Source organism: Anser cygnoides, chromosome 1, assembly GCF_040182565.1.
Source record: "Anser cygnoides isolate HZ-2024a breed goose chromosome 1, Taihu_goose_T2T_genome, whole genome shotgun sequence".
In the NCBI taxonomy this organism is placed as follows: Eukaryota; Metazoa; Chordata; class Aves; order Anseriformes; family Anatidae; genus Anser; species Anser cygnoides.
Genome location: NC_089873.1, coordinates 86448164 through 86458384, shown reverse-complemented (window position 1 = coordinate 86458384; position 10221 = coordinate 86448164). Strand labels below are relative to the sequence as shown.

At 38.9% G+C, this 10221-nt stretch overlaps 1 long non-coding RNA gene across 2 annotated transcripts; it reads right to left on the bottom strand.

Moving 5' to 3' along the window:
* Positions 1–1869: 1869 nt before the first annotated feature.
* On the bottom strand, positions 1870–4352 carry LOC136791369 (uncharacterized). Of its 2 annotated transcripts, none has more exons than XR_010833219.1 (3): positions 3897–4352; positions 2974–3229; positions 1870–2167 (listed from the first exon to the last, which is right to left on the bottom strand). It is a non-coding gene; the product is annotated as an uncharacterized lncRNA (long non-coding RNA). The 2 variants fall into 2 exon arrangements; XR_010833220.1 differs by having other exon boundaries at positions 2974–3139.
* Between the last annotated feature and the right edge of the window lie 5869 nt (positions 4353–10221).

The window sequence follows — 10221 nt, the reverse complement described above, 5'->3', positions numbered from 1 at the left end:
CACTAGTGACCAGCCTCCAACTGGATTTGAGTCCATTCACCACAACTCTTTGGGCCCAGCTATCCAGCCAGTTTTTAACCCAACGAAGCGTATGCCAGTCCAAGCCATGAGCAGCCAGTTTCTTGAGGAGAATGCTGTGGTAAACGGTATCAAAAGCCCTACTGAAATCAAGGTAGACCACATCCACAGCCTTTCCCTCATCCACCAAGCGCGTCACTTTGTCATAGAAGGAGATCAGGTTCGTCAAGCAGGACCTGCCTTTCATAAACCCATGCTGACTGGGCCTGATCGCCTGGTTGCCCTGCAAGTGCCGCGTGATGACACCCAAGATAATCTGCTCCATGAGCTTCCCTGGCACTGAGGTCAAACTAACAGGCCTATAGTTTCCTGGGTCTACCCTCCGGCCCTTCTTGTAGATGGGCGTCATGTTTGCTAGCTGCCAGTCAACTGGGACCTCCCCTGATAGCCAGGACTGCCGATAAATGATGGAAAGCGGCTTGGCCAGCTCCTCCGCCAGTTCGCTCAGTACCCTCGGGTGGATCCCATCCAGCCCCATCGACTTGCGCACATCCAAGCTCCGTAGCAGGTCGCCAACCATTTCCTCATGGATAGCGAAGGCCACATCCTGCTCCCCATCCCCGTCCACCAGCTCAGGGTACTGGGTATCCAGAGAACAACTGGTTTTGCCGCTAAAGACTGAGGCAAAGAAGACATTAAGCACCTCAGCCTTTTCCTCATCTCTTGTAACTAAGTTTCCCCCCGCATCCAGTAAAGGATAGAGATTCTCCTTAGTCCTCATTTTGGTGTTGATGTATTTATAAAAACATTTTTTGTTATCTTTAACGGCAGTAGCCAGATTGAGCTCCAGATGAGCTTTGGCCCTTCTAATTTTGTCCCTGCACAGCCTCGCAACATCTTTATAGTCCTCCTGAGTGGCCCACCCTCTTCTCCAAAGATTATAAACCCTCTTTTTTCTCCTAAACTCAAGCCACATTATGACTACTGAATTGCCTGCTTTTAGACTGTGTTGGCTAGAATATTGCAATTGGGCGTCATATAAAAAGGTGATCTGAATTGTTTTGGAGGGAAGAGTGCAGCTTGTGTATCTTCCAGCTTCTAATATATTTCCTAATGAATGTATACTTTTTACAAAATACAAGTACCAGAAAAGGAATCAGTGTAAAGATTTCACAACAAACAGGAAAATAACAATACATTCTGTAGTTAGTCTTTCATAACATCACTGTGGAGAACACGGTTCTTATATAGCCTGATATATAAGGAAGATCACAGATCTTCCTGATTTACCACTCACACACATTTGAAATAGACTGCTGGCCATGTATGTATGTTATAGTCAGGGTAGTACATGGCCTCCAAAAAGTGGTGAGATAATAATTTTTGCTGTTTCTAGTCTGTGATAACCTGCAGTATTGTAATATGAAGTCTTAGAGTGACAGAGTGTTTTGGTACCTTGCCATCCTTCCCACCCAGGCCTATAAAACTTGTTTTCCCAAGCAGCCTGTGGGCAGTACAGGTCTTTAAACTCCCAGCCAGTGTTCCAGGAAATAAGGAAGTTACTTTCTTACCAGCCAGATCTGATACAGAAAACACAAATTATTAGTTAACTGCGGAAAGAAAGGGGAATAAAGAAACAAACAAAGAAAAAGTCGATCTCTAACTTCCTAAATTGTTCTCCAAGAAATTTTGTGAAGAGTAGTGGAGGTACCATCATAGCGAGCCCACAGGAAGGCACATCTACAGAAGAAAAAAAGGCTTCTCAAGCAGTCTGAGGTTATCAGTGTGGGAACAGAAGAATGAATGTTACTAAATTACTTCAGGTAATGTTGATTACAACTAAAGTATTGCTCTAGAGATTGAAAAGGTCTCAGGTAACGCAGAAGCTACAAGCAACTTAGGGGCATGTGAGCCTTGCTGTTGCTCAGTTATCTGGATGAAGGCCCAGAAGGGCTAAGATGCAGGATCAGAGAATACAGGACACGGGAAGATCTTTGATCAGGATGGAAGAAATAAAACTTTTATTCCTATAAACCTCAATAAAAAGATTTTTACATCTGTTCCTGGAAAAGGCTGCTGTTTATCAAGAAGCACTAAAGGACTTTTCTGCACCAACCAACACAACCATCCCACAAGAGTAGTTTTCCCCCTGCAAGACAAAAGCAAGCAATCATGAATCAAATACACAGCTATTGTATTTGCTCCTTAACCTTTGTGAAGGTACAGTGTAATTGTGGGACATTTGAAATTGGCAAAATCTGATTTCTAAATTGAACTACTGTTTTTGCAATTTTTACATTTCCTATGTACTAAAGGCTTATGAGAATTTATTCTTAAAAGCTGGGACCTCTGACTGAATTGCCATTGCTGTTTGCAAAACATATCTTGATGCAGTCTGTTTTATTTTAGTTGCATACCTAGACCTGTAGATTTTTTTGTTGTTGCCGTGTTTTATATTTTCTGATGTTGCTCCTTTATGACAGTTCTATCACTGATATTAAGACATGGTAGATAACGAATGGCTCTTCTCTTGTTTTATTTCTAGGCCTTAAAATGAAGAGTTTTTTTAAAAAACATTCTGTCTTTTGGACATGAAATGAATACCTTCTTTGAATGGAAAAGATGTTAAAAATCAAAAGAGCTGGAAAAAAAAATCATATATGTTATCTCAACCCTAACTTCCTCCTTAACTGGGCTTTTTCTGGCTTCCTTACATCCAATCCTGCTGAATTTCAGAGCACTATAGATGCCTAACAGAGTCTAGATTGTATCCCATGTACCTCTTCATCCTGGCATCTGCTGAAGCTGTCTTTTGGTGGTATATTTTGTGTATTTACAGCATCCAAGAGAAGCAAGTTTCTCCTTTTGCATGTGCAAATATGCATGCAGTTATACATAACTTGCTGTACACATACTAACACACAAATTTACTTCTTCTTTTGTACATATACTTACATAGGAGGAGACCAATGGGGAGTTAGCAGATGCTATCCTGGTGTCCACCTTCTGGTAGGCCTGCCAGAGATCTTTCACCTTAACTTGCTGATACAGCTTGCACATTTTTTGGCCTTTGATTACTCTCTCTGCAATGCTGTTGACTTGAATATCCCTGTTTTCAGTTCTGTCTTGTGGAGATATCAGTTTAGCCCCTTAAACCCATGCAGGGATCTAGGTTTCCTTCAGGTGTCAGAAAGGTCGCAGGATTAACCTGCTTCAAATTCGAGCATGGATGCATATAAGCTTAAAGACATAAACTAACAATGTTTTGTGAAATAGAGTGGAGAATTAAAATTGGTACTTAGATCATAATGCTTTCAGTACAAGCAACCATAGGCCTTACTACCAAAAGAATAGTATTTGATATTGGGAACAAACTGTGTGTTCAAAATTGAAAAGGCAGCAGGCCTTCTCTTGATGAGTTTAAGCATTCAGGGACGTATTCTCTCTCCTTTTGTGCTCACTGATTAGTCTTTTACTCCCTTTATATTCCTACTGTAACTGGGAGGGCAGAATGTGAACTATACAGTAGCAACTCAGACGGCAGAATGCAGTCTGCAATAAGCCACAAAAATACAATGCTCAAAAAAGGAAACAAAATTACTAGCATGGCAGTGAAGCAAACTGACACTACATAATCAAATGGCAGGATATAGGTATTAAAAAGAGAGAGAATGAAGTTATTTCATTTATTTGTCCTCCATTATTTTGCTGCACCTCGCTGTTATATGCCTTATTTCTTGTTTCTTAGGATTTATGTATGGTAAAAGGACTGGATAACTACTCTGAACTTTACCACTATAAGATCTCTACCTCATATGACTGAGAAAAAATCCTGAACACCATTTTGCCAGCTCCAGGGGTATAAACAGTTTACAAACCTCCTCTCCTCCACTCTTTCCAGTTCATTTTCAATGCTGAGTATCTGTTTTAAGCACACAGAGCAACCTTGGCCTGCTCCTGCTCTATGGGGATTTAACGTGCTTTAGCTTTCATGAAGAAAGAATTCTGCAGAAATACTTAAGCTGAAAAGCCACTTGCCTGAGCCTCCCCCAAATCTGTTATGACGTCATTGGATCTAAATGGATGGGTGTGACAGGAATGTGAATATTCAGGTCCTGGGGTGAGTTCAAGCAATTGTTAAAGCTCACTCCAAAGTTGTAAGAGCAATTCTATTTAAATGTGGGTGGAAAACTAGGTTACTTTTACACTGAATAAAGCTATGAAATACTGCTGTCTTTTTAAGTGCTACAGGGAATGGATGCCAGCATGGTATCCCAGGGAATGGTAAATTCTTAATGTGCAGAATTGGAAAGCACATCTTTTCTAAAGGTTGGGGGGAGTGATATGAAAGATTGAAAAGCTTTAAAAGACACAGCTGCAAAGCCAGCTACTGTGTATCCTTGAGATGTTCCTACAAGGACTCTGTGATGTACAATGCCAAAGGAAGAGAGATCTATGGAGTCTGTTGAGACAAGGTACCTCTGTCAACGTTAATAAGAAGCGAGGTTATCTCACTGCTATGTTTGGGTCAGAAAAACACTGAAGTTTCTCAGAAGACACATGGCTAAAGAGATAATGAAGTAACTGAAGAGCTACCACTTTTCCCATAATCTTTCCCCAGTATAAGAAGATTAATGATAGAATGATAAATGGCCTTACAATCTAAAGGAAGTGAAATATTCTTTTTTTTTTTTTTTTCCTTTTTCCTTTCTCTGTTTTTCATGTTCAGAATTCAGACACTATTTTAGGAGACTGTAAAGCTTTCTTCATCTCACTGAGAATGCTGTTTTTATGGATATGTGCAGTGCCCAGGCACTTTAAAGTAACACACTTTTTAAAAATCTCAGTAAAGAAAGAACAAACAAATCATTCAAAGCCTACATGGCTATAGGGATGAACTAAAAATTTACACAGGTTTGAAGACTCTGGGTCAGATCTGCTCAACCTAGCTCTGTAAAAAACATCCCTGATGGCTCCACATGCTTTACATTGGTATGTCTACCAATCCTAACCTGGCCTGACTTATTTTATTTTTTCTCTGAGCCTTAGAAAGAACAGCACTGGGCACAGAACAGCAGTGGACTGTCAAGCTCGTGGATGGATTATCAATAACTGAACAAAGAAACGTCCCTCCCGCTCACAAAAGGAACACAGCAAAGAAGGGATCTCACAAGCAAGTATGTCTGTCACACCAAAACATCCCCTTTATGCTGGCACAGCCCAAGTTCTTTTCCCTAATGTCATAGCCAAAGCCCTCAATAGACATAGATAGCATATCTCCTGTTCCCTCTTCCATCTTCCTTCCTGGACTTTCCTTTTCATCTCACTCCTATCTACTCAGGTAAAGAGTCACAAATGTGTTGTTGCATCAGTCATATGCAATTTTGTTTTGTTTTCCTTTTTATCAGAAGGTTAGAATTTAATTTAATTTTTTTTTTTTGATAGCGTAACCTGAGGTTTTTACTTCACCTCCTGACTTAAGCAGTTACTTTAATACCATCCAAGAGACAGACTGTGTTTTTCAAGTGGGATCTAAATTAAAGATGACATTTGACCGGTACTCCATTTCTATGCACTGGAATTAGCCTCATCCTGCAAAGCCCATGAGCACCCTATAAGACTTTTGCATCACATGGCATGTCTACAAAGCAAAACAAAGGTGTAATTTTACTAAGTGCCAACATCATCCTTCCTAGTCATTCTTGCTAGTACAGTGAGAGTTATACAGCATTGATGATGTGCATTTCATCATGCAGTGGCAGCCAAAGTAGGTACAGATGGTTCCTAGAGTGTTTTTAGGCGCATTCGATTGTATATTGACTGCTCTTTTGGGTAGAGTAAGGTCTGTCAGGTTGTCAAAGACTGGTCTAGCACCCCCTGAGCATCTTCAACCTCATAAAACTTCAAATAAAGTACTTTAATTCCTTCTCTTTTAAAGCAGGGAGAAATATAAATTTTGCATGAAAAATATTTGATGTATATGAAGTAGCAACATTCCAAAGCAGAGTCTCTTTTTGCTTCCTGTAAGATCTTTCCTTTATTCTTCTTGTTTTCCAGGTCAGTTTGACCTAGAAATTTGTTCCTTTTCACATTTTCTTTCTTGTCTCCCTCTAAATTGCCAGCACCAATTTTCTACGCATCAGCAGAAATGTACCTGGAAATTTAAAACATCTGGTAAAGACAAGACCAACCATCCCCCCTTCTTAATTGCCTACCAGTGATGTTATGCCACCTTTTGTTTGATATTTCAAAGATTTCTGAACCTCACTTACAGTTAGCCAAGAGTCTTCTGAAATCTCCCCCTTCCCAAAGCCCTCATTCTATTCTTCCTGCATCTTCCAACAAACTGAATTTGAATTTATCCTGCTGCGCTTTTAGAACACTAAAGACTATGAGTTCTCCCTAGAAATGTATAAAAGAAATCCATTTTTTCCCTCCTTCCACAGAATTTCTTGAATTTAATTTACAGTATCATGTGCTTCTCTCATTTTTTCCTTTTTTTTTTTTTTTTTTTTTTCTTCTTTGGGCTATGTAATTTCAATTTTGTCTCTGCTGTCAGATCATGGTTTCTAGAGATCTTACTATTCTTGTAACTTTCCTGTAAAGTATCTCCACCTGATCCAGATCTTTTGTTAAGTGAGGGCCCAAGATTCAGTGTAGTCCTTTAGTCTTGAGGCCCTTGAATTTTTATCAAAGCTGAACAAATTGGAAAGATTACCTCAAGTGCTTTGCTGCCTCCCCGTATGGTATTTGGATTCACCACAGCAGTATGACATTTTTAACTCATGACTCATATGTATTAGCTTGTGGTTCAGTACAACCCCTGACCCTTTTCTGTATAACAGCTTCCTAGCCAGCTGCTCCTCATTCCTTATTTATGCAGTTGATTCAGCTTGCCTACGTGAAGTACCACATACTTGCCCCTATTCCATTTCAGCTTGTCTTTCCCAAGTTGTCAAGATCATTTTGAATTCTGCTCAGTGAGTCCAGCTTCCTTCATCTCAACATGTTAACGCCTTAAGGGTGGTGGTCACTAATGAACAGCAAGCAGTTCAAGGCAGCTCCATACATATCTCAGTTTTGGTAGGGAAACAGTGATAATCACCTTCTGTGTAGAAGTTTCAAATGGTTTTGTACACACTTTGACACAGATCTTTGCAGACCATGCTTCCTTTACTTTCAAGGATATAAGGAGTGACAGGGTCAGAAGACTTCCCAAAGTCAAGACACAAGGGATCCAGCTCTTCACTGACGTATCACAGAAATACGTTGTTTTGACACATTTTTTTCCTCCATAAAATCTGTTCTGGCACTGTTTGTCTCCGTGTTAATTTCCAAGTGCTTAGAATAGTTAGGGGAGCTTTGTTCTAATACCTCTCTAAAAGTTTTAATTGTCTAATACACCTGTACTTCACAAGCTAGTTGGATTTTTAATGATAGGCATCTTGGTATCCCTTGTGAAAATGACTATCTCTGAACACCCTACAGTGACCTCATTTCCTATAACTGGATTCAGATCTTGGATGCTTAGTGTGTATTTACTGAGAAGAAAATTATTGGCAACTTTGACTTGAATTATTTAGGGGAACTAAATAAACAAGTCACCATATTTTGATTCTAGCTTGTCAGAAATATTAGGAAATAAAAAAAATAATTTATACCACTTTTTATATTTCTTGATGATTTATTATCTTTTCAAATTAAAAAAATAGATATGATTTTCAACACCAAGACATCATATTTTAGTTTTCTAAATTTGTCCCAAGTTAATTATTTTTTCCATTTAAAAAGTATTTTTCAGAAAATCTACTTTTAAGAAAAGAAAAAGTAGCTGTGACTTTTACTCTGAACTGCAGTTTCAGCATACATATAATTTAATGCAACATGGATCCACAGTACTTTCTGGGCCAATCAAGGCAACTTTTTTCATAATGTGATTTTCAGTGTTTGTGAGAGTAGGTTATTGGTTAAACAGATGGGGGAAGTGGGGAGCAAAGTGAGCTTTTGAAGTTATGAGATCATAGAAAATTTATTCTGATGGTTGAATCAAGGGACCTGAAAGCTGGTGATAAAAAAAAGGATTTTGCAATTTCTTGTGTCTAGTTAAATTTGTATCTACTCAGGGCATTGCCCTTATACCATAGCTGGAAAACCTGTAGGACATCCAAGGTTACACTGCAGCAGGGCAACTTTCCCAGCTTCTAATAAATTTAAACCAAGAAGCCCCCTAAGATATTGAGTCTGAAGCTGAAATTGCCTTCTCTCTGACAAGTTAAGGAAAAGGAAATGATCCTACACAAATAGAGACATTTTGCTAACCAGGCACTCAGAAATCACTCTATGATAATATATTAAAAGTGATGTCAAAAGTGATATTCTTATTTTTGTCTCTATTTAAAATTTATATTTGATATAAAACATCAGATACAATAGAAGAAAAACTGTCGTCTTAAATGTTGGGTGATTCAGAACCTGTAGAACCAAAAGGTAACTAAAAGGTTCAAGTCACTAAGCAAATGGCTACAAAGAAATATATCGGTTCTTTGAGTTTGACTCAGCCAGGTAGTGTAATGGTTTACTGTGGACCATCACAGGTCCTTGCATCACCTTGCCTTTCTGGAAGTCAGCACTGAGCTCTGTTCTGGCTTAGGTGGACTGCCTGGAGCAAGGGTCAGGGACATTGCCACCTGCCCCCCCAAGATTTTGGCTCTCCCCTCCAGAAACTCTCTCTCTCTAAACTTAAAATATGGCCTTTCCCCCTCAAAAGCTGCAGTAACAGAAAATTGCCTGCCCTCTCACTCTGAGGACTTCCCTTCCTCCCCCTGGCACAAGGGACACAACTCATATAATTTTGCATCTGCAGAAGTGATCGTTAAAATTTGCAGACTGCTGCCCCTTTGATTATCCTGCTTTTCGAAAATTGAGGGCACACTTAGAGGAAAATAAAGACTTTACATAGCTTTCCCAGAGTGATAAATACAAATGTAAATAAACAGACAAAACTCCCTCAGTTTCCTTAGGGAATTTCCACGCAGACTAAATGGGTATCAGTCTATTTGCTTGTCCCCAGTTAAAAGCAAAACAACCCCCTTTTGTAACAAGTTCAGAATGTTAATGACTGTTGCTGTCTACTCCATCATCCAGAAACAGACACATTCAAAAAATAGTTCTAATTTTGAAAGTACTGATATGTGCCAATGAACTTGTGTGTCAAAAGTGGTAAGTATGGGTATTTAAGGGGCTCCATAACATCTATAGCTCCATAAGCAATAGAAGTTTAGCATTCACATATCACTACAGGTATTCAAATAAGTGCATGGAGATATGTATCTCCCTTTTATCACTTCAACAGTTTTACAGTCAACTATTTCACCCTACTTAAAAGTCAAATTTACAAAGTTCTTTAGCATCACACGTCTCCATCAACAGTATCATAAACATGGATGCAGTCTGGGCATGTATTCTTTCCAAATCCCACAGAGAAAACAGGAGTTATACTTCTGGATAGGTAGTGAGTTCATTTAGACAAAAAATAATGGCTGCTAACTACACCTTAGCACAGCTAACTACAACCAGTAGGCTACACTAAAGATAGAGCAACAACAGTAATAACGATAAAATTCAGTAACACAAATTTGTAGAACAGTAATAGTTGTGGCTTTGCCATTTTTATGAGGCACTAATCTATTTGCCTCATAAGGAAGCAGAATATAGTCTCATAAAACAGTACAATGGAACTATGGTATAATGACTTTAGCAGGTACAACAAAAGCAGCGCTACAGACACTTTCTTGACAAGCTATATGATGTAGGACGACATGTATAATATAAAACAAACCTAAATTTCATTTGATTGTGATTTCAACCTTATCAGGACAGAAAGGGATCACAAGAGAACACGAAGTAGCAAAGAAAAATACAAATACCCAGTATATGATGAAATACAAGCTTTTAGCTGCCTAACTGTAAAAATATTTCAGCAAATGCCTTGAACACTAAAGGTATTTCCGCAATTCATATAAAGCAAGAGTTTTAAAAGCAAATCATCACCTATAAAATAAGAAAGATTTAAATGGCAGAATTAAACAGCTTTAAACTAAAAGAGGGTAGATTTAGACTAGATATAATGAGGAAATTTTTCACTCAGAGGGTGGTGAGGCACTGGACTAGGTTGCCTAGAGATGCTGTGGATATCCCATCCCT